This window comes from Opisthocomus hoazin, chromosome 9 (assembly GCF_030867145.1).
Source record: "Opisthocomus hoazin isolate bOpiHoa1 chromosome 9, bOpiHoa1.hap1, whole genome shotgun sequence".
Classification (NCBI taxonomy): domain Eukaryota; kingdom Metazoa; phylum Chordata; class Aves; order Opisthocomiformes; family Opisthocomidae; genus Opisthocomus; species Opisthocomus hoazin.
In genome coordinates this window covers 24,691,895-24,716,578 of record NC_134422.1, presented here as the reverse complement: position 1 = coordinate 24,716,578, position 24,684 = coordinate 24,691,895, and positions in this window count along the sequence as shown.

Sequence of the window (24,684 nt, the reverse complement as noted above, 5' to 3'; positions counted from 1 at the left end):
CACCGATCCACCAGGTCCTTCTTGTGTCATTCCCAAAGCTGCTTTCTTCCTGCTGAGAGGCTGTGCCAGAGCAAACTGAAATTCCCCTTACTTGGGGCCATGGCCCAAAATTCTATGTAGGAGACTCAGCACCAAATGAGCTATATGACAGGTGTTGCAGGTACCTGGGCATGTGATGCAGACAGATACATGCTGCTGCATGTACATGCAGGTTTTTTTATGAAGTTTGATCCCCGTAAATGTCCTGTATGTACTAGAGGCCTTGCTGAGAAGGTGTGCTGTGCTTCTAGGTTTATGCTTATAGTAAGAAAACTGCTGGCATAGTGCCAAGGCAGAGAGCGAGGTCCCCACCCTTTACCCTTCCCTTTGGCTCTTTCTCTCCTTTTGCAGTACACATCCAGGCACTGCTGCACTCACCCATGAACATGCCATGTCCTTAGGCTGCAACGTAGACCCATGTACCAAGGCCAGGCGAAAAACTTCAGTGCCTCTTAGGAGAAGTGTTGCATGTCATCTTTGCTACCAAAGGGTTCACACTGGAAGGAAATTAACATGTGGTGGCAACAAGGATTAATTCACATTGGATGTTTTTTTTTGAAAACAAAATGCTTGTCCATGACTGTATGTTTCTCTATATCCATTTAATCTCTCTTTTTTATTTTCCTCCAATTAGTATTTCTTCAGGGTTTCCCTCTGTTGCTGTTTTATTTTCTTTCATTCGTTCATTTTGTTCTTTCCCAAGAAAGAATTTTCCCTGAACAGGAAAATGGTGGTGTTCAAGGTCTTGTTTCTAAACAACTTTGCTGGGAAATGTCAGTGCTCCAGATTCAAAGTTTACAGTCTAAGCCCATATCTGCTTCCTAATGGCCTTTCGGGTCTCTCATCAGCAGATTCTTAAGTTCTGTAGAGAAACGAGAAAGTGAGAATTCATGTATTTTCCTTTTAAACATGCCATGGACTTCTCCAGTTCCCCACCCTCTTTTTCCCTTCATTTGCACTTGAGACAGGTCTCCTGCATGGTCTCATTGCTCGACCTGACAGCTCCATTGAAGGAGGATGACAGGATTGTGGGGCATGGTAAGTGCAAAGTTCTTTGGCACGGAAAATCAGGCTGTAATGTTACATTTGTCTCTTTACTTGATGAATAGGATACACTTGTTGCTGGATGAGTGCTTTGTTCTGAAAGATCCAGCTGGCTCCTGGCCTGCATTTATATCACTCGTGGTGACCAGGCATTTTTAATGCTTAATAAAAATGTTTGTTTATTATATGGGCTGTATAAGATTGATGATACTCATACTCTGCTGCTGCTGAACTACTTCAGTTTTGCACGTGAGATATTGTCATCGTTTAGCAGCTTTCACTGCTTTGGTTTAATAATTTGATAGTTTTAGGCATCTTTCAGACATTTCCTGTTTGGTCACATCAAAGAGAAATTTCCTTATCATCTGAGAGGATAATTTTCTTCTTGAAGGTCTGCAAGGAGATCATGGTAGAGGACCTCTGGCAAGTTGTCCTTCTGTATTCCTATGTTGTCTCATCTGGAAAGCAAGTGTCTGTGTTTTGTTACTTTTCATAGAGAAAGCTTCCATCAAACTTCTTTCACTTTTTATAAGTAACACTTGTAATTTGAAGGTTTGCTGCTAGGATTTTCCAGACTAGTCTGCATCAGATGAGCCAATGCCATGGTAAGTAGCTTGATTCCTCATAGTACCAGCTGAGTTGCTACGAAACAGTGAAATCCTCACAGTGCCCGCCCGGTGAGTCTTCAGAATAATGCTGTGAAGGTTGGCTGACTAGCCAGGTTAGCTGGGTTGTCCTAGTTCTGTAATCAGCTTGGCTAACATTAATTCTGCAGTCTCTGCATCATGCTCAATTGTGTGGTATAAGCATGCCCTCTAGCACCTTATTTTCCTCCTCATTTTTCTTCCCTTGTCAATTTTATTGACAGAAACAGATACAATGTTGCATGTATTCAGGAAAAAAAAAATAGCAATGTTTAAGCAAGGCCACTTACCAAGCTAGAACTATAAAGGAAAGTAATTTGTAAGTGGAAGCTGGTTGCAGTCTTAGCTCAAAGGTGCTGCCATCTGTCAGAATGAAATAGTTGTGTTTATGAAGAACCCTACACCTGAGGCCCTCAATGTTAAAAGACTATTAAACCACACAACGTCCCAGTGAGAGACCTAATAATAGCATATCTTCTATGTGGATGGAGGAGATAAAGCTGAGTTAAATGACTTGCCCAAGAAATCACTATCTGTCACTGGCAAGAACAAGAACTGAACTAATTGACCCCATCTTTCAGAGCCTGTTTTAATCCTGAGACAATTCTGCTTCCTCATCCACAACTATTTCACTCATGGCTTATCTGAACATGTTTTATATAAACTGCTGGATAACTGTAATGAGTCTGAATTATGTAGCGTGTTTTCCAATACAAACTCCATATCTGACATATTAAGCATATTTATTTTTCTGTATGGCTCCTCCAATTCATAGGTTTGTCTAAATGATAAGGCATTATGAAGCTCTATATTTTATTTTTCTTTTGGAGATTTAGAGAGCAATTTTTTTCTTTCCCCGTCACCTCACCAGATTATAATTTTATCCACTACACAAGCTAACTTCATACCTCATTTCTGCCATTGATATGGCTATTTTCTACAATGTGAATGAAGTACCTGGCGCGATAAATATTGAAGTGTATCTGCAGTTTCTTTTTCACATACAATTGACGCTTTTCAAAGAATAAAACCATCACTGCAATATTTACTAAGTGTCCCTATTTTAATTCTGACCTTCTTGAACAGTATTTCAATACAGCAAACAATTCAACATCATTTCTCTTCATTTATGACCATGTTATATTATTTCAACATAATCATGCAGTAGTCAAATGAGTTATGTTTATGGCAAACTATTCATATTGGAAAATGTGCATATAGACACTACAATAATTCTAATATTACATTTCACTACCTTTTCAGTGACAGGAAAAATGCAACATTCTATTACACTGAGTTACAAATGCTATACAATGTAATCTGGCTGAAACACCTGTTTGCATTTTAGTTTGCAGTGTTAATAATCCTTTAGTACTACTAAAAAATTAAGATGAATATGAAGGCTGTGTATTCTTAAATGCTGTGTACTTCCACTTCTTTACTTTGGTAAATTAAAAACATACAAGTATTGTGATTTATATCAGTGTTTGAATTCTCCTACCAGTTTAACATAATCTTTCTTTTGATACTAATGGAGAGGTATTTCTGCATCTTGTCTTTGCAAATAGGTTGTCTTCATTCATATTGCTGAGGCAGTTTACTTGCACTATTTTCTAGCTGTCTTTCTGGAGAAAGGGGAATTGATTATGTTGCTTAGAAAGGCTAAAGTTGGGAAAGCAGTCCTGTTTGCCAAGGTTATTGAACTATCAGAAAATTATGCAATGGCTCAAGTGCCTTGCAGTTACTACACAGCGTCTCCTGTGCTTCTGTGTCTGTAACATTTCCTGTGCTCCAATGGGCCTGATTCTTTCCTGTAGGCTTGTTTTGCACTGCTTAATATGTAGAAGAATTAGTAGAGTCAATTCTGAGTAGTACTGGTAGAAAAAAAAAAGAATTTAAAAAATCAGGACAAAAATCCTTATGCCACATGCACAGCCTCTGAGTAACCCAATTAGCTCAACTAATGATGAATGGTAACTCTTCAGTAGAAATGCTGTCAATTCTGATAGAATTTTTGACATCCTCTTTACCTATCCTTGATCAAATCTAGACATGTTTTTTAGCACAGCAAATCACTTATTTAATGCAGTATAACTATCACTCATTGTCATAAATATAAAAAGTTTAGTGGCTGTTTTCTTGGTATAAACTATTCGTTCCATAACCTACATTTCAAGAGGGAGGGAGACATAATTGCAATTACAGGGACTTTAGCAGACTGGTTATTCAGTTTTCAGTTGTTGGACATGAGCAGAGAATACTGTTCTACAGACAATTATTTTTCCTGCCTTGATGCTACGAACAAATTGTAAAATAATAGCTATTATTTGTGTACATCCTGCGGTTCTGGAGTGCCACGGTTGAGCCAGGTAAAACTGATTTCAGAGATTCCTGCACAGGATTTGCTGAAGCAAAAAATTATCCAAAAATAAATGGAAAAATAGTGGGCAAGGAGGATAAGTGTCAATGGCAAAGAAATATGTAACTCCCGGAATCTGCAAGTCCTAGCTTGACATCCTCTCTGTTACCAGTCAAAAATGAATTGAAGACATCATTTAACTTTGGTTAAAGATTTGGTTTGGAGGACCTTCAGCATCCACAGAGCAAACATGGCAGAAAAGACAAAAAACTGAAAGACGTTTCCTAGATGGAGTTAGACTTTCAACCCTTCTGAGTCCACATCCTGGTGGGGAAACTTACTCTCCCAATTCCCGTACTGCACAGTCCAGCATTGTGAAAAACAGAAAAGGAGATTTCCTTGGTTCACATTGTAGTCTGGCATGTCTACTGTAAATGCAGTTGTGCCAAATATACACCAGGAGTATTTGTTTTTTTCAAGGTTCGAAACAACGGAAACTATAAATATGCTAAAAACTGTAGAAGTGTTTTAAGTTACATTTGTGGTAACCTCCTCTGATTATTAATCATGGGATATTACAGATAACTAATGAGTAACATCTCATATAATTTCAGTTAATTGTATCTGACCATGTCAGTTTTGGTCTGGGAAAGGGGAAGTAATTCATTCAAATTACTACCCAAAAAATCACATTTAGGCTCTGAAGCAGTTGGTGTTGGAGCAGTTTGGGTCAGGTAGATCCTATGGGTTGTCTCTTGGGAGGACTTGTGCTTAAAGTGAAACACCTGCTTGGATATTTATACGCCTGAGGCATTGCCTTAACATTTACTGTAACAGCATCTACTCTGTTGGCAGGTGTTCTCAAAAACTCTTGGAAGAGAAAACAGAGAGAAGCTATGCTCCTTTGGGCTGTTAAAGGTAATTAATTTCACTGATGATCTTAATATTCCTGATACTAATGCCTGTTCTTCCATACAGCTTCATGCTCTAACCCAGCAACACCTTGACTACAGCCACCAGCAAAAGTTTTCATAGTTTTCAGTTGATACTATTTATTTAAGATGTTTCTATTCTGTCGTTTGTCTCCACTTTTGTTATTAAAATGTACTTAGCATTTTTAGTGGTGTAAGAACCAGCCTTTGAATCAGTCTACAGTATTCACTATAATGCTGAGTACTTGAGATTTCAGAGAAAGGGAGTCATGGGATATGTGACCTTGCCCTGGACTGCAGAGTGGGAGAAGAAATAAAGAACCTTCCGAAGGAAAACAACTCGCCACTTGTAAGTCAGAGGTAGACTGTGGGAGATTTAGCTTGTGCAGTACCTCTGAGGCCTCTGGTTCCTCACATGCTATCTGCCCGTGAAATTTTTTTTACAAGGAAACCTCCCAGAGAAAATTTTAGAAAAAAAAGGAGCGTATAGGAAAAACAAATGCAACTTCAGAGCCTAGCAGGATATCTGTGGGTTCCCCGTTGCTATCTGTGGAGATTTCTGTTATGGTTTTTCTTCACGGTCCTTGGATCACTGAGTGCTTCTACCTGATGTGGACATCGAGTCACAAAACTGTGAAGGCAACTGATGTGCTCTTTGAAAGAGGAAGATCTATGTGCAAAAGGAGAATCTCCACGAGGGTACAAGAGAGATGTTTCTATACTTGCCACAGAAAACAAGTGAAATCTAGAGATAAGTTTGCTGGTCACTCACAGAGGTGCTTATGAGTTGTATGTCCAAATAGTGGCCAGCACATCTGAGGAAAAAACTTCTGTTACTGACATTTAAATGCACAGAGCTAGACACATGGGCTCAAAGGGAAATGTAAGTTCCTAAGGGTTTCACATTATTTTACAGTTTAGTTTGGCACTACTGAATAGAGTTGTTGGAAACAAAAATGAAGACCTAAAGCAAATTTAACTTAGGCAGACAGTGGGACATTAAAAACACACAGAGGAATTGATTACTGTCCACTCCTTCTTGCCATTACGGCAATATATGTTTTTAACATTTAACTTCCTAAAGTCTTGCTTTAGAAAGCCTCCCTGATATGCTGAAATGTTCCCAGAAGTGCTAAGCAATAAGTAGTGCAGCCGAGACCCAACATCGCTGCAGGGTGAACAAAGGAAACAAGCAATGGATGCAGAGCATCAGGGAGGGAAACGTACTTTCAGACATTGTTCCCGACTTTCTATAACCTATCCCTTGTCAAGTCAAGGGCAATGTATTTCCAATATAGTTTAGAAGCATTACATATGCTGTTTGCTAACTGCAGTATAGTATTTTGCTGTTATTGTTTTGTCAGAGTTTTGATTATGTCAAATATTTCGGGTCTGGCTGAACGAAAGCAAAAAAAGAAATGTTACTGTTTCTTTCCCAAGAGCCCCGTGATCTACTACGGTGTGGGAACTTCTGCGTTTATTACCTTTTTTGCTTGAAAGGCTTTGAAACATACTATGTCCAGGAACTCCAAATCACCATTGTGTTCCCTGTTGATGTTTCCAAAAGGATGGGGGAGATAGGAGATGGATCAACACAGATGCTCTTAGTCTGTCCTTTGCAGCTATTTCGCTTCTTATAAAATACACCTATGTGTCTGAAGGAAAAGTGGCTAAGACTGACTAGGAGTTTAGAGTAATTACTTTAGGATGCTTGGATCAAAATGTTAGTCTTCTGGATAGAGCTTTCTAATAAATCTAAACCAGGAGAGGTTATAATCTAATGGCCTACTCTAGGCATATGCATTCAGATGAATCCTTTTTGGATTTCTACTGGATTGTTACGTGAGCAGGAGGAGAAGACAAGCATTGCAACTCTGTGAATCTAGGTTTTCCTTTGTTTGTTTGTTTGTTTAAAGTAGCTAACAGATTAACATTTTCTCTAACCTGAAATTATTCTTTTTCTTTTGTCAAGAACAGCTCAACAGCCACATTTGCGGTCCTATGCTATTGCACTTCACACTTTAATATCTCAAAGTATTTTTTTACAAACATAAATTTATTCCAGGAATCCTTTTGGATTCTCAGTGAAGCAAAAGCAAACAGATGTTCTTTATTTATATATATATAAAAAATCTCCACTTTTTTTCTCTTCTTTTTTTTTTTTAAAGGTTTGTTGCTGCAGATTTAGGATTCCTTTCGACAAGATGAACCACACGGCTTTCCCATAGATTGAGAAAATGTTATTGACCTAATTTGCAAGCTACAAAACAAAGACCCAAGAGGTTAAACTAGCTGCCATTGTTAATCCCATGCAACATCATGTGTGAAAGAAGAGAACCCAGAAGTCTGGCTCTGGAAGTTTTAAGTAAAGCTCTGGTAGAGCACTCTCATGGCTATGATACAACAGAGCTCTCAATGGTGCAGTGAAAGGTTAGAGGCGACAAGCTGAACTAGTAAAACTATGTAACCCATAGGTAAATGAGTTAGCAGAGTGATTTTTCAGCCCAGTACTGACTTAGTATGTAGGTCATAAGAGGAGGGATGGTGTAGAACATGAGCAGAAACCTGCATTTTGTAAGACGAAAGGGTAGATTTTTGCTAGCTTATTGGATGACCTGCAGTTAGGCAAAGAGTTAGCCCTTGTCTTGGAGAGGGTGGCTGCTGGGATTTTTTCCTATGTGGAAGATATTCTAAATCTACAAATATAATTTGGTGAGAGGAGGCCAAATTTGGGCCTGTCAACTTTGACACGTCCCTCAAAAGATTCCAAATGATAGAAATGGTGTGTAAGAGAGTTGTAACAAAGGAAAGGTTTTCAGTTCTTTTAACAGAGCGCTACATAATCACACTTTCTTGCAGAAGCATTCAGTGTGAAGATCTGTCATAGAAATCTCAAACTGTGAATATACAATTGAGCTTTATTATCCCTTTGTTATTTTGTAACTACATAGGTATGACAGACAGAAACTGATTTTAAAAGAAATTCACAATTGTCAGTGTGTCACATGCATGAATCCCACTGCTAGAAGTTTTTCAGTAAATGGTGCACCAGTAGGTGCGCCAAATGCCATATTTTAACAAAATGTTTTTGCTCATGGTAACACTCAGGCTCTTAATTTAAAGTGAATGAGCATCCTAATGTTTTGTTACAGCCTTGCACAGCAGACAGATGGTGCTCTGTCTCGCATAGAGCAGACACGGAACAACACCGTTATCAGTACCAGATAGAAGGTACTGAAGGAACAGGGTATATAGGGAAACCTTCAGTTAGACCATTGCCAAGGCATCCCCAGAGCCCACAAAGGCAAACGAGCACTGCATTGTAAAACAAGAATCATGCATAAGACACCCCAGGACTCCTGAAAAGTCCTTTGACTCCCTAAGGAGTACGGTGAAAGAGTACGCAGAGGTCTCCAAACTTTCACACACCAGCAGGGCTATTTGTCTGCCTTTTGCGGTGCTACTCTTCTTGGCAGGGCCTGGAAACCTGCCACACACGATGCAGAGAGATACAGAATCAGAGAATATGGAAGCCTCCAGTGAACTTCTGTCTTTCATAAGAGATTAAGAGAAGGGAGCAAAACTCTCCCTGAGGGGACCTTTGTTTTTTTTAGGGTTACTTTTATTTTGTATTAAAATCGATTTGTGATTAATTTGTTTCAGAGTTGCAGGGGAGAGTGTGTTGGCTGTGTTTTGTCTGCCAGATCAAAGGAGCTGGTTGTGGCAGTTGCATAGCAGACGTTTTTCCTGCCTTGTGCCAAATCTTGGCTGCCACTGCCTGTACCCCTGCTCAGCCTCAGGGGTTTCCTTTTTTAAGGTGGTTAGGGTTTGAATTCCGAAGACAGGCAAAATGTGTCTGCTAAGATGTGCAGGTAACAAACATCTACCTCAACAGGCACTACACTTTTCTGCAACCTTGTTTCTCTGCCATATTTATTAAATGTATAGTCTACTAAAGGAAACAACAATTCCGTTCCCTTAATCCCATTTCTGACAGACCCATGTGCAAATCCCCCGAGAGAGCCATACACCTGTGACTGAGCTGGCTGAGCAGCAAAGCAGATAGGGGGGCTGAGTTCAGCTCCCTAAACAACTAGACGGCACTGAGTGACAGCTTGTTTGTGTCTACAGTGATGTGCAGGATCTGGTTCAAAATCTCACAATGGAACCACCGCTCTGTGACAGTGACTGTAATGTACTTCAATTCAGTCCCCCCACAGGAACAACAAAGGCCAAAACATCCACCGCAAGTGTGCTTAACTTCAAAAAGAGCAACTCTGTGAAAACAGGGAAGCCCACTGAAAAGAAGCTAAAATGGGCCACTAAAAGAAGTGAATCTTTCCAGGGAGCAAGAAGATCACTGAGCTAAGGGCACAGCAGCAGAGCATGCCCCATGCTTCGGGAAAGACTTCAGAAAGGGTAAAAGGAGACTGGCATGGCTAATCAGTAAAGGAAAGAAAGCTACTAGAAAGAGGAAGGATCATTCAGAAAACTGAAGTCGTGTCCAAACAAAGTGAGTAGGAAGGACTGTAAACTAAAGACTAAATACAAAACACTAATAAGTCTAGCCAAAAGAGTTTGAGTAACTCATTTCAGGGATCAAAATTTCCACTGAACCTTTTTTGATCACTTCAGCAGAAAACACCTGATGACCAGCATACAAATTGGCTACTTGAGGATAAAGGCTTTCCAGGGAGGATAACTCATTTTTTGTTCTGATGTTTTCTGTGAGTAAAACTGGAACTATTCCCATCTAGAAATCTTTTTTTTTTTGTGGGGAGAGAGTAGGGATATCAGCAAAGGTCTTCCTAAAATGAAAGAAACTGAGGAAAGAATCACAGTACCAAAAGACATAATGAATACTAATAAACAGTAATAAGCAATTTCCACCCAAAAGCTCTGAAGGCTGAAACAGCTGGATCTGTTTGAACAGCAAACGTGAGAGTGGTCTGACCGATGTACTCTGCTTGGATTTGCAACAGGATTTTGACAAAATCTCACACTAAGGGCTTCTAGAAAACTAAACAGCCACAACATAGAAGAGTTGCCACATGGCTTAATAACTGGCCAAGAAAGTGAGAAACACAGGATAAGAGTAACTGGCTGGTTCTTGCAGTTGAGGAGAGGTCACCTGGGGAGTTCCACAGGGAGACCCATGCTGTTTAAAAATATGTATAAGATACCTGGAAATAGGAGTGAACAATGAAGTGATTAAGTTTGGTGATGACGTGAAGTTCTTCCAGGTAGTAATGATGGGGACCAGCTGTGAAGAACTGTCAAAGTGATTGGGTAATAAAATTACTCAGATGAAAATTCAGTGTAGATAAATGTAAAGTGCATGTACATTGGGAAAAACAAGACTGTTTAATGTAGAGGATGATGGGCTCTAAATTGACATTTACCACTGAAGAGTGAGACCTGGGGGTTGTGATAAATAGTTCCACAAAAACATCAGTTCAGTGCTTGCCAGCAGTTAAAAAAAACAGGCAAATCAATTCTTAAGAGTTATTAGGGAAGGAAAAGAGAATAAACAGAAAACATAATTATTCCACTATATAAAGCCATGGTTCCCCTGGACATTGAAAATTGTGTACAATTCTAGTCATGTCCTTGCAAAAACGATGTTTTAGAACTGGAAAAGGTGGAGTGAAGGGCAACAAAGATGACAAAATCAGCAAGCAGCTACTGTAGAGAGGCTGACTCCTGATAGTCTTGAAAAGTGGCAACCTGAGCAGATGTATCAGAAGTCTACAAAGTCACAACTGCGAGTAAGAAGATGGATGTGAACTGACTGTTTGCTGTCTCTTACAGTGCAAGAACACATGGAGTGAATGGGAGAGGGAGGTTTAAAACTAGAAGTTGATGCAGTGGGTCTTTGCAACTTTCCACAGGCTGTAACGAACAGAAGTTTTCATGTGTTCAAGGGGAGACCGGTACTTGCATCTGGAAGGCTGCTATGTTACGTGTACAGACAAAGCACAACCAACTCAGAAAATCTCCTGAGCTGAAAATATTTGGAGACTACGAGAGCCTTAGGGGGGAAATATTACGTGTACTTGTGTTGTTTATATTCTCCTTGGGTGGCTGATGCTGACCATGTCCTAGTCTAGATGAATCCTTGCTCTGAACTTGTATGGCTGGTCATACATGTGCATGTGTGATGACAGGTAATTACACATGCAAATTTTTCACATCTAGACAGTTGTAACATATTGCTCAATTAAATCATGGGGTTTTTTGGAGAAGATCAAGTATCAAAAGTAAGATTATAGTCTTAATACTAAAGTAAAGCCATGCTGTTTCACAGTTATTGACTCTTATTGACTGTTTTCCTGTAAGCTGGCTTCTAACCGTGAGATTCAGTGCTGGATGTGAGAGTCAGGACAGAGTGGTGTACTGAGTGCAGGGACGGTGTTTCAGTGGGCAAGTTCAGCTCGTGTTTTAACCATTCATTCAACCCCTTGCACAAGAAGTTCAAGGTCAGGTTCATGTCTTTTCATCTACTAGTGACAGCTGAAATTGAGACCTAATAAGCCTGAAGTGTGAAGTGCAGGAGTCCTTTTATCTTCAATAGCAGACTTTGTGCCTGGCTACCACTCTGCACTCTTAGACTCCTTTTATGCTTATATTTGAACTTGTCACTCTGAAATATATTTAGCATGGTTTCTTTGCCTTACATTGAGTTCTTTCCTAAGCAGTGACTTTATCTGTGTAGTTTTAATCTTTTCATACCTAGAGATATATAGATTTAAAAAATTGTGTTTGTGCCTTTACCTGAAGCCCTCTTTCCATCATTTGAGGTGTTGTCTGTATTGTATTTGACCTTTTCAACAACTTTTTTGCTAATACATAGCATGGAGGAAGACATGTCAAATAGCTTCTCATACCAATTAGTTTCACTGTAGAGAGTCAAAGTTCTGATGCTGCATATATATTTTACATTTAGGTTGATTAGAAATGTTCTATGACATGATTTCATTTGAAAACGCTGACTGATCAGATGTGTAATTTCTAAAAAAGTGTACCAGTTTTATAAACTTCTGTTTAGCTTCAAGACATGTTGTTTTTAACTTTAACACTTTTACAGGTGTGGGTTTTTTTGTTCTTTCCTATAGAAATTTTCTGCAAATGAGGAATTCTGTGATTTGACCAGTTCTATCTGAGCCGCACCTAGGGGAAATAAAAACATCCTCAGGTATGTTTTCCGAGTTCTCTGGTTTTTAGGTGACCATTAAAAAGACAATAAATGTGTTCATAATAGAATTATAATTAGATTCATCCAAGACAAAGGATCAATATACTACACTTCCTAAGAAATTTAACAATGCTATTACAGTTCGTGTTTGCCTGGTACTCCACTAAGGTGCTGTCTGCCTTACTTTTTTTTTTAAAAAACAGCAAAATTCAGACTCCGAACTATTCCAATTTGATTAAATATACACAGATTATTAGGAACTCTGGAAAGAAAACACCTGCAAAGGAGCACACTGCCCTGAAGTCAGGCTCATTTGGCAGGTTTCATACTAACTTGATAGTAATTATGATCTCCATCAAGTGAGACCGGGAGTGAATAAGATATTTAACACTGTGTTCTTTGGCTGTGAAAACCTTTTCAACCTGTGCTTTCAATTTCTGAATTTCAGTGTTATTAAAATATTTATGTGGGTATATTTTAAAAGAAATATCGTTTTCTCCACACAAACTATCATTTTGATCTCTCAGAGACATTTCTCTCTGTTTGCTGTCTGCTTCCCAGAGATGGATGCTCTAACCACTACATAGAGCAGGACCATAAATATCCTTTTCCAGCACTGGAGCTGCACTTCTATCATCTCACTCATATAAGATGCAATCTGTTTGCATCAGAAAATGACCCAGAATTTTCTACCCACAGTGACTGGGTTCAATTATGTTTTTAATTTAAGAGATTTGATTCGCATATTCCAGGTAATACAGGTCTTTCCATGTCATTCTTGTATGTATAAATTGCTCCTTCTCTTCACTAAATGTTATAGATTCTTGTATGATTTCTGCAACACTCGTTTTTTAACATCTCTGGTCTAACTCAGTGGAGAGTTCCCCAAATCTACATGTGGAGTCTATGTTAATACCATGTAATACCAAGTAATTACCATGTCTGATCATCTTATAAATTCTGTAGTACCATTTCCTTATGGTGGCCTACCAGCCACCAGAAAGAATGCAACATTCTCAGGCAGTGAGGATCTCAGCCATAAAGGTATTTAGGGTGTTGTAGTTATCAGGATAGAAGTGCTTATAAAATCTTACTATACAATTCTCCTATAAGCCTGAAAGTTATCTTATAAACTCTAAAGGGTAAAGGTACAAAGAGAATAAATTTGACTATGTTTCACATACTTTTGCACCGGATTCTGTCAGGTTGGAAACTCCTGCCAGTTTCTGCTGTTGTGGTAATTATTATTTTAAAAATTGTAATGCATTACATAATAGTCATGATCTCATTCCCAGGTTTCTGTTGTATGAAGCTGATAGTTAAAAGTTTAGTATTTACTAGATCTACTAGCAGATCTCACACGTCTTGTTTCTTGTGCCTTTCAAAGGCACTCCTCCTTGGAGAGAAGAATAGTAGGAATGAGAGGGTAAAATCAATTTTTCAGAACATTGGAGTCATGCTCCTAATCTAGTCAAGAGCATGAATGTGGTAGATGACTTTGCAGTAATGTGGAGTGCAAAACACAGACACGCTACAATAAGAATTTTTTGAAAGCTCCAAATTTTGGCACCCATGACAAACTGCTACATGATTAAGAAATTAAGTTTGTGTTCCAGGCTGCTGTAAAACTAAATGTGAACAGTTCCTGCAAAAAGCAGTACTCCCAAATGTGTTTATTCTGAGCCTGTCTGTACCACAAACTACTGTGCCATGTTGTGCGAACCTTGAACAAGCTGACTCAAGTACCAGAAACAATCTAAATGTGGCAGATCCATGGTCCCTGCACACTTCCCACTTATTTTGAAAAAGCCAGGTAAACATGTCTGCAGAGTGCTAGTTCTCACACAGCTAGGCTATTTCCCTAGTGAAGGCAGCTCACATAAAGCTTACGTGGTATCTCTCCACTCTGATACAGTCTATGAAGGAGATATCTAATAGATGAAGCCTGATGTAGCAAAGGACAAAATTTGGGCTCTGGATTAAAGCTGCCAGCTTCTTTTTTTTGTTTGTTTTTTTCTTTCTTTTTTTTTTTCTTTCTTCTTTTTTCCGATCTTCTCTCTTGTTTTTCTTTTCTTTTTGGACAAATTGAGGCACAACCCCTGAGATGACCTTCTCCTTCCTCCCAGTTTTGTAATGCTGCAGTCATGTGCTGTGCTTTCCGTCATTTCAAGTACACGGACAACAGTTACTCTGTGCTTACTGTTGCTGTGACTGCTATCTTTTCAAATATGAATGGTACCCCCATTTCATTCTGCTGCTTCATGCCCACAAAGTTTGGGAGGGTCTTTCTAGAAAAAGCACTGATCACAATTCCTGTACTGCCTATTGCGTGCTGCAAGCAGAAAGTGAGGAGGATGGACGAAAGAAGTAAGTGGAAGCAAAACACATCCAATGTTTCTGAATGTACTTTAAAAAAAAATATATTGTAAAAATACTGTAGAATTTGGCAACTCGCTGAAACTGGCGCTAATTTTTTTCCCAAGCTGGCTTGCTTTTTGTTTAGCCTTCCTGTGTGGGTTAGCTTTTAACAAATTCAGCTGTCACGTTCTGTATGAGTGAGAACATTTTTAGTACTGTGGATCAAGCTGGCAAGAAATGAGCAGTAGTATGAGACCATCATCAGGTGTGTGGGAGAGCAGCAATTTGGGAAGCCTGAAAGAGTCCATGTGAGGTTGGTAAAAGGGAATCAATGTTACAAAAAGCATAGTAAAAACCTTTCTAGTTATAAGAGGTATTGCTGAAACAACTGTGCTGTTGAGAGCATGATTTGTTTTTCTGTACTTCAGCAGTTTCTGATCTTCTGTATGTTATCTCTAGGTTTTAAAGACAATTTCTTGTTTTCAGTGCATTTGGAAATATTCCTCTCTGGATTGAGGTTGGAATTTTATCTATAGTTCCTGAGAGCTGCTTATTTAATATTTGTTTAGTAACAAGGAGGAGATCAGAATGTCTGGTTCTAGAATATCATGATACAGCTGGATCAAAAGATCACTGCAAAAAGGAGCATATTCACATGACATTCCCAATCATGGAAAATTTCCAAATAAAATTTCCCAATAGTTATATGTGCTAGGCATAAAAACAGATAAATGACACTGAATTACCTTGCTCATGAATATGAAGACGGTAAGGGAAGTATGGTTACATGAGCCACCTGCTCACAAACACCTATTAACATGCTTGCTGGATTTAGTCTTAAGTATCAGGGTAACTCCATACTGCAAAAGCCCCAGTGAATGCATTTGTATTAGCACTTTGTGGCAGAGAGACTGTAATACGCCAGTTTATAAAAATGAAAGCAACATTCTTGAAGAAACCATGCTGGAGCTGGCACTCTGGGTAAATCCTAAAGTCAAAAGGAACATTTTCATTGCCTTTAACAAGGCCAGAATTTGTTGACTGATAACGGCCAATGAGAAAATCGAGAGTAGGAGTAGCAAAGTGATAGTTAATGATAGGTACCCAAAAGGCTCAAGCTGAACAACACATCAGAAACAAGGGAAAAAGTGTCTTCAGCAATCTCAAGTCTGATGTGCTGTTTATAATGCTGGTGCGGTCCTTTGGTTTTCAGTGTATCAGGGTAATCTGTATTGGGAGTGAAGCTGGGAAGAATACATAACAAAAGAGACAATCTAGAAAAAAAGAAGTTTTAAACAGAAGCTGGGACTCCAGTAGGACACAGTCAGGCTTTCCTGAAGAGAAAGAGGTGTGTCAGAGGTAAATAAAATGGGATTACAACAAAGATGGAAGTCATAGAAAGGAGGGTGAGGAGGAAGAGTTCACTGTTCTCCAGGCAACCACACAACCTCATTATATAACTCCTTTTACAACAGGTCATTAATTGCCCATTAAACATACATACTGTGGAAAGTAAATATGTATGTTTTGGTGACCCAAGAATGCATATCACTGACTGAAACATTTTAGTTTCTAATGAGGGATTGACAGTGCCATGTATAAGGAACAAAAAGGGTTTGAATGAAAATGTTTTTGTAGGGAACACTTTCACCACGCCAGTGATACCAAGATTCCTACTGACTTGGTCTTTTTATGGCTCCATGAACACATGCTCTATTTGCTCACTTAAATGTATGGACAAAAAAGATATCAAACATTTTAACAAAATTCTCATCCATGCTAGAGAAGGTAGTTTGAGGTGTGATTCTTAATGTGAGGTAAGATGTCTCTCTTTGTATCTGCCCTGTTTCATGCCATATTATTTTCTAACCATGAGGAAGATGAAAAGGATGTTGTGATATTGGAACTCTACTTTACAGACTAATTGTTTATTACAGAATTTTTTTTTTTGTTCTGTTCCTGGTCTCAGTTCACATAATCTCAATATAATAGAAAAGAGAATAAAACTAAAATCATTGCAGTCATAAGAAGCATTCTGTCCTCTGTTTCACTTGAAGAAGCATAACTTATTCAAGTTTCTCCTTTGTAATGAGACTGTTTACCTTTTTTCTGTTCAGATGCTACCACCTTATGGTTGCACGCCATGGTAAAGACTAGGAGAATATTAGGAATCTATGGAGAATACACTGAATTAGAGTGTACTTCAAGGAAAGCAGAGTAAAACTACATGACATTATATATAAATAGCATAAAAAGCCTGGGAAAAAAATCATAACTTTGGGGTGAACTCAAATGCAAATTCATTTAAAGGTGACCTGCAAGAGTATTAAAAATAACCTTACAGCTTCAGAGATATATGCTGAGTGCCCCAAATGACCAGGCTAAGCCAGGCATTTAGCACAGTTTTAATATGAAATGTAACCATTTTTACTTCTAATGCTTCCAAGAATCTTCACCCACTGTGAATTGTTGGCTCCTTCTCAGTGTGACCCACGGGCCTGCTGCTGGTCATGCCAAATGCACTATAGAGCCCCAAGGCAGACTGTGGTTTGACCCACTGGGGTATTTTAAAACTCCTTATTACAATGTTCCAGTGGTTTCAAACATTTTACATTTTATGTGGAAAGGAAATGAATGATATTAAAAAAAAAAAAAAAAATCTCTGCATGTTAGAAACCTGCCCGGGGCGTTAGAAAAGAGATTTATTTAATGCTGCTAAGCTAGACCCATATTTTGCAAAGGGGTCACGTGATAGATGAGCTATCATCTGCTTAATATATTCCAAGGGGTCACCGCATATAGGAGCAGTTACTCCTTTGCAGTTAGAATTCGGAGGGTTTTGAAAAGAAAACTAACAGGGTAGATGGGGAGAAAGAATGTGATTTACACGTAAATTTGCTAAATCTTTTTTTAGGGGAGTTTCTGAGGCATACCTTCCATGTTTCTAAATCTGACAAGTGCTTGATAAAGTAGTTTTACTTCCCATTCCTATACAGACTTTATTTTTGTGCTTGGGTGACAACTTCAACACCAGTTCAGCACCAATTATATTAATTATTTATTAAATGACTTTTTCCACAAAATATGCTACACAGTCACTATGTTATTTAATCAAGGATTGCTCATATAAGCAAATATTTCCATGTTCATTTGTCAGAACAAAATACTCATTGCTTTTGCTGGGTAAGCGCTTACTGCATTCCACACAGTTTGAACTGTAAAATGGCCTTGATCAGAGTTGTTTTTTATTTATTGTTTCACCTTCTGTTTCTCCTGCAAATTTAAATTGATAGAAGCTTTGAACCGATGGCAAGTGTTAACTCAAAATCTGCACCTCTCACTTTTTGCAGGAAGATAAAATAAGAAAATATTTCTGTTCATATTGGTTCCTTCCTTTCAGCTCCTCAAGCTTAAGCTGACTTTGGTACACATTTAAATAATATCTCTTATTACAAAACCCATGATGCATCCAAAAATTGCCTGCTTATAGCATTCTCAGGAAAGTCATTAGATTTATCTCAGTACCAAAGTGAAAATGGTAAAGAACCCCCAAGAAATATGTACAGGCTTCATACAGTGGGACCCAGAGCAGAAAGCAAATTAGCTCTTTATCTTGTTTGGATTTTTGTTAATCAAGAAAAATGCACTTAATTACTCTGACAGAAAGCAGTGCATGTAGAAACTGCACTGAGCCTAGGGCCAGATGTCATGCAGTCTGAGGTAGCATAAGTTTGTTGTGCTGCTTCTCTGTAAATAGAAGAGAACCTCCTCAATCACAGCTAGAAGAACTTGTTATTTTATCCAAATAGGAATTTCAATCAGTCACGTAGGAAAAACTTATACTTTCACAGTTCTAAATGTTTATTTTGCATTAGCAACCTATGACCACTAAGTCTAGTTGGAGACCTGTAACTACTGGTGTCCCCCAGGGGTCAGTACTCGGCCCAGTCTTGTTTAACTTCATCAGTGACCTGGATGAAGAATTAGAGTGCACCCTCAGCAAGTTTGCTGATGACACAAAACTGGGAGGAGTGGTGGATACACCGGCAGACTGTGCTGCCATGCAGTGAGATCTGGACAGGCTGGAGAGTTGGGCAGAAAAGAACCTGATGAAGATCAACAAGAGCAAGTGCAGGGTCCTGCACCTGGGGAGGAACAATCCCATGCACCAGTACAGGCTTGGGACGGACCTGCTGGAGAGCAGCTCTGTGGAGAGGGACCTGGGTTATGCTGGTGGATGACAAGTTGACCATGAGCCAGCAGTGTGCCCTTGTTGCCAAGAAGGCCAATGGGATCCTGGGATGCATTGAGGAGTGTGGCCAACAGGTCAAGGCAGGTTCTCCCCCCCCTCTACTCTGCCCTAGTGAGGCCCCATCTGGAGTACTGTGTCCAGTTCTGGGCTCCCCAGTTCAAGAAATATGAGGAGCTACTGGAAAGAGTCCAGCGGAAGGCTACAAGGATGATGAGGGGACTGGAGCATCTGTCCTATGAGGAAAGGCTGAAGGAGCTGGGCTTGTTTAGCTTGAAGAAGAGAAGGCTGAGAGGGGACCTTATAAACATCTCAAGGGATATTTATATGGGATGGGACCAAGCTCTCTTCAGTGGTGCCCAGTGACAGGACAAGGGGCAATGGGCACAAACTGAAGCATAGGAAGTTCCGTCTGAACATGAGGAAGAACTTCACTCTGAGGGTGATGGAGCACTGGAACAGGCTGCCCAGGGAGGTTGTGGAGTCTCCCTCTCTGAGATATTCAAGAACCGCCTGGACAAGGTCCTGTGCAGCCTCCTGTAGGTGACCCTGCTTTGGCAGGGGGGTTGGACTAGATGACCCACAGAGGTCCCTTCCAACCCCTACCATTTTGTGATTCTGTGATTCTGTGACAATTTTTTTCATCTCAACTACAGGAGCAGAGAATGGGGCGACAGAACTGTATCACTTGTTGAGATTCAACCAACACTGGTGCTAACCAGAAACTGCTGTCATCCTCTTACTGTACTTGGAAGTAGTCTGAGATCTGTTTATTGGGGATGAAAGCAGAATAGCCCTGTTGCTTAACAACAAAGTCAGAAACTACGTGGGTTAGCCTATAGGCAGAATGCTGCTGACAAGTATCTTACTTAAGGTTAACGTTAACGTGGAAAGTAGAGCCCTGTGATGCTGCCTAGAGTTCCACAGTTCTGATATTTCACATCTTATCTGTGGATAAATTACAAGAGTCATTCCTCCTGCACAGAATTGCCAAGGATTACCACTGAGGAAAAAAACCCCAAAATTAGTTCTATGAGCAGGAAAACAAAGCCACGTTTTCTATGGATTTATGTCCCAGTGCTGCACTCCCATCTGAGTTCTAGGATATATAACAAGTGGTAATTTCACACTTACTGTATCAGGACATTATAAGATACCTTCTTTTCTTTTTTTTTAAACATGGCTGTGTGGGGTTTGGAATTTTTCTGAAACCTGGATGAGCTTAACGCATCTGTGACCTTTCAGCCTCTCAATTTTTATTGCAACTGGCTAGTGAAAATTACCAATTTTGAATCAACAGACAAGCATGAAGAATGACTGAATAAGAACCGGAATGAAGCAAATTAGTTTCCCTAAGGAAACTACATCTAGAAAAGTTAAGTTAATACAAAATGTAGAGCAGGACTCAGTCAGAACTTCCATTTAATTCCCACTGGCTGCTCCTGGAAAGACAGAAATTCAGATCACTAGTTTGCAGCTTGGATCAGTCTATGAAGATTCTAATGCTGTTTTCTAGCCCATCACTTTTGATACATCAAATAACTTGGGAATGCCTGCTCTGAAGCAAAAATAAATACTCTAACTTAGGCTTGTTTCTATAATTATCCCATCCCTTCTGAAAGGAGCAGGAGGTCCCATATGCAGACCAGATCCACTTTTTAGGGAAGTCTGCTGCCTCCCTGGGGCCTGGGTTAAAGATGTGAAGGGAAAGCTTCCTACCCTGATACGGCCATCAGACTATTATCCTTTACTGATTTTTCAGGTAGGCAGAGGTGAAGGGGCAACCGAGGGCCATCACAAAAGACTTCAGGGCCTTAAGGGCACTGGTTAAGGGATCAGGAGCACAGGAAGTGTTCTCCTCTATCCCTCCAGTTGCAGGGAATGATGAGGGAAGAAACAGGAAGAGCCAGCAGATCAGCACCTGGCTCCAAGCCTGGTGTCACCGAAGGGATTTTGGGTTCTTTGACCATGGGTTGGTTTACACGACACCAGGCCTGCTGGCGACAGACAGGGTACACATCTCTCAAAGGGGGAAAAGGATCCTTGCGCAGGAGCTAGCAGGGCTGATTGATTGAAAGAGCTTTAAACTAGATTTACAGGGGAAAAGCGACAATAACAGGCTTGCTAGAGACAAGCCTGGGGGTGGCACACCAATGTGAAAGGGACCGTGTGCTTGCGAGGTCCTTCGGTCTGCTGTCCCAGTGGAGTTAGGGGATGAGCCATGGAGCAGCAAAGGCTCAAGGGTTATTGAGGTGTTAGAAACCATGGAAGCACCTAAGAATGGTCACATAGGAATTGAGGCTTCTCCCCCCAGAAAGGTGGCGGGATCAGTAGCCCAGCTGAAGCACATTTACACCAGTGCATGCAGCATGGGCAACAAACGGGAGGAGCTGGAAGCCATCGTGCAGCAGGAAAACTATGATATAGTGGCCATCACAGAAACATGGTGGGATGACTTGCAAAACTGGAGTGCTGCAATGGACGGCTATAAACTCTTCAGAAGCGAGAGGCAAGGAAGGAGATGCTGTGGGGTAGCCCTGTGTGTTAGGGAGTGTTTTGATTCTCTAGAGCTTGATGATGGTGATGATAGGGTTGAGTGTTTATGGGTAAGAATCAGGGGGAAGGCCAACAAGGCAGATATCATGGTGGGAGTCTGTTATAGACCACCCAACCAGGATGAAGAGGCAGATGAAATATTCTATAAGCAGCTGGGGAAAGTCTCACGATCGCTGGCCCTTGTTCTCATGGGGGACTTCATCTTACCAAATGTCTGCTGGAAATACACTACAGTGGATAGGAAACAGTCCAGGACGTTCCTGGAGTGTGTGGAAGATAACTTCCTGACACAGCTGGTGAGTGAGCCAACTAGGAAAGGCAATCCACTGGACCTGTTGTTTGCAAACAGGGAAAGGACTTGTGGGTGATGTAACGGTTGGAGGCTCTCTTGGGCATAGCAATCACGAAATGATAGTTTTCAGTTCTTGGAGAAGTAAGGAGGGGGATCAGCAGAATTGCCCCTCGGACTTCTGGAGGGCAGACTTTGGCCTGTTTGGGAGCCTGGTTGAGAGAGCCCCTTGGGAGGCAGTCCTGAAGGGCAAAGGGGTCCAGGAAGGCTGGACACTGTTCGAGGAGGAAATCTTACAGGCAGAGGAGCAGGCTATCCCCATGTGCCGAAAGACGAGACGGTGGGGAAGACCAGCCTGGCTGAACAGAGAGCTTTGGCTGGCACTCAAGAAAAAAGGAGAGTTTATGTCCTTTGGAAGAATGGGCAGGACACTCAGGAGGACTACAAGGATATCGTGAGGTTATGCAGGGAGCAAGTTAGAAGAGCCAAAGCCCAACTAGAACTTAGCCTAGCTACTGCCGTAAAAGATAATTAAAAATATTTCTATAAATACATTAGCAACAAAAGGAGGGCAAAGGAGAATCTCCATCCTCTATTGGATGTGGGGAAACTTAGTGACAAAGGATGAGGAAAAGGCTGAGATACTTCATGCCTTCTTTGCCTCAGTCTTTAACAGTAAGGGAAGTTGTTCTCTGGACACCCAGCCCCCTGAGCGGGAAGACAGGGATGGGGAGCTGCAGGAAACCCCCCAAAATCCAAGGGGAAATGGTCACTTGCTACGCCGCATAGACACACACAAGTCTATGGGGCTGGATGGGATCCACCCAACAGTGCTAAAGGAGCTGGCAGATGTGCCTGCCAAGCCACTCTCCATCATCAGCGGTCCTGTCTAATTGGGGAGGTCCCAGCTGACTGGAAGTTAGCTAGCACTACTCCCATCTACAAGAACAATTGGAAGGAGGATCCTGGGAACTACAGGCCTGTCAGTCCGACCTCAGTGCTGGGCAAGGTTATAGAGCAGATCATCTTGAGTACCATCATGTGGAACACACAGGACAACCAGGGGATCAGGCCCAGTCAGCATGGGTTTATGAAAGGCAGGTCCTGCTTGACTAATCTGATCTCCTTCTATGATAAGGTGACCCACTTAGTGGATGAGGGAAAGGCTGTGGATGTTGTCTCCCTAGACTTTAGCAAAGGCTTTGACACTGTTTCCCACAGCATCCTCCTGGAGAAACTAGCTGCTCATGGCGTGAATGGATGTACACTTTGCTGGGTAAAAAAATGGATGGATGGCCAGGCCCAGAGAGTGGTGGTGAATGGAGTTAAATACAGCTGGCGGCTGGTCACGAGGGGTGTTCCCCAGGGCTCAGATTTGGGGCTAATTCTGTTTAACATCTTCATCAATGATCTGGATGAGGGGATTGAGTGCTCCCTCAGTAAGTTTGCAGATGACACCAAGTTGGGTGGGAGTGTCGATCTGCTCAAGGGTAGGAAGGCTCTGCAGAGGGATCTGGACAGGCTCGATCAATGGGCCTTGGCCAACTGTATGAGGTTCAATAAGACTAAGTGGTGGGTCCTGCACTTGGGTCATAACAACCCCATGCAATGCTACAGGCTTGGGGAGGAGTGGCTGGAAAGCTGCCTGGAGGAAAAGGACCCTGGGGGTGCTGGTTGACAGCCAGCTGAATGTGAGCCAGCAGTGTGCCCAGGTGGCCAAGGCGGCCAACAGCATCCTGGCTTGTGTCAGGAGTAGTGTGGCCAGCAGGAGTAGGGAGGTGATCGTGTCCCTGTACTCGGCACTGGTGAGGCCGCACCTCGAATACTGTGTTCGGTTTTGTGCCTCTCACTACAAGAAGGACATTGAGTTGCTGGAGTGTGTCCAAAGAAGAGCAACGAGGCGGGTAAAGGTTCTGAAGAACAAGTCAATGAGGAGCAGCTGAAGGAACTGGGGTTGTCCAGTCTGGAGAAGAGGAGGCTGAGGGGAGACGAGACCTTCTTGCTCTCTATGACTACCCGAAAAGAAGTTGTAGCGAGGTGAGGGTCGGTCTCTTCTCCCAAGTAACAGGCAACAGGACAAGGGGAATTGGCCTCAAATTACATCAGGGGAGGTTTAGATTGGACATAATGAAAAATTTCTTTACTGAAAGAGTGGTCAGGCATTGCGATAGGCTGCCCAAGGAAGTGGTTGAGGCACCATCCCTGGAGGTATTTACAAGACCTATAGATGCAGAGCTTAGGGACATGGTTTAGTGGTGGAATTGACAGCGTTGTGTTAATGGTTTGACTTGATGATCTTGAAGGTCTGCTACAACCTAAACGATTCTATGATTCTATTAGCTGCATTCTTGAGATTCTTTATGGCAATACTCTCGTAACTGGAGTTGGAAGTAGCGTCAAGCAAAGTCTATACTGTTTAGCAGTCTTTCTCACCTCTCTGGAAGTTCATCAAGTCACTAGACTTCAGAAGATGCTCAGGGTATGGATTTTGGTTTGCTATGGCATTTTGTTCTTATGTTGCAACAGTTCATATAGCATTGCTGTCTCCAAATGCCAGCAATGGGAGAGTGTTTGCTCTTCACAAGCAATGACCCCAGTCAGGTTGTGTACAGGCAGTGAGATTAAAGTTCAACAGCAGGTTGTAGAGTTTCTTCTCCCCATCATCGCAGAGGCTGTAAATTTTGACCCTGGAATACTGTTCTGTGAATTGCCTGGTTTTGTACGTAGGCTGTTCTTTTGAGCGCTTTCTGTTGATAAGCAATGTCAGAAAGCAAACAAAGAAGGCCTCTCGCCACATGAGTGCATGTTTTCTCACCTGCAGTTTTTCTTTTTTCTTTTTCTCAGTCTTTATAAGGATGCTAAATTAACTTTCATGTTTGTGTTGTTTGGGATGCAAAAAGTTGGCCATCTATCCCAAATTCAGACCGGCATCAGCAACCGATGACACAAGTTCCCAATACATAGCAAGGGTCCATGTCAAATGGTGTGCAGCCCAGGCAGAAGATGAAGGCTGTGGCGC